Here is a 1,023-nt window from a genome sequence, read left to right as displayed (position 1 = left end):
AGAGATGTGTATAAGAGACAGGCCTTACCCTTCAAAACGCGCTAAGGAACAATGTCCTGCGATTCCTGGAAGCCGAGATATTGGTTTCTGAAAATCGACAAAATTTGCAGTTTTTAAAGTGCTCCCCTAATTTTTTTGCGTAGTGTATATACATTAAATATGAATATCTAAAGATAGCTCGAAAAATGAGCCGAAATATAATTATATTTTAAAATACAAATATTTTATATTTTTATTATTTAAAATTTATAATGTAAATTTATAATGTAAATTATTACTGCTTCAATAATCATGCCTCACATTTGCTATTTTCTATATGTATATTATTGTTAATTTCGCAATTTTTACTATATATATTTTTCTACTATGTTACCATGTTTTTGAAGATATCTATATCTTGAAGATCCAACTCTAACTTATTCAGGGCTTCCTTGGTTTTTAAAAAAAAAGATACAACTTCTGTAATGTCAAAGTACTCCTTATTTTTATTACTGACTCCGCTCTCCAGTTTTTCTATAAAGCTATTCAGTTTCTCTTCGATACGGTCTAATTTTATATCCATTTTATTACATTTTTGTAATAATTCTTTTTCAAATTCTAAAATACACTTCTCAACAAAATTAAAGCATCACTTACTCTACCCTCCAAAAATAGGCAAAATTCAAGATAATGTAACTTCGTCAAAAATGATCGTATCGAGATGTTCAAAAAAGCATTTTACAGCTTGAAATCTCTACTTTCCAAATCGGTACTTGAGAAAACGATCGTACTGATCTTTCATGGAATTACACGGATAGAAAGGGAGACCCGACGAATCTCAAAATTTTTTACGAACTTTGACAAGTTCCATAGCGCGAATAAAAAATCGCATGCAAATGCAGTTTACAGCTTTCGAAAGAGTGAATCTTTACCTTTAATTTGCTGTTTTTTTGAGCGTTGTACGATTTTTTATTACCAAGTTATTCAACATTAAAGCAAAAAGATGGTAGAGCACACGTCTGAACTCCAGTCACTTAGGCATCT

This window comes from Wasmannia auropunctata, unplaced genomic scaffold (genome assembly GCF_000956235.1).
Source record: "Wasmannia auropunctata unplaced genomic scaffold, wasmannia.A_1.0 LD336106.1, whole genome shotgun sequence".
Classification (NCBI taxonomy): Eukaryota; Metazoa; Arthropoda; class Insecta; order Hymenoptera; family Formicidae; genus Wasmannia; species Wasmannia auropunctata.
This window is presented reverse-complemented; position numbering follows the sequence as displayed.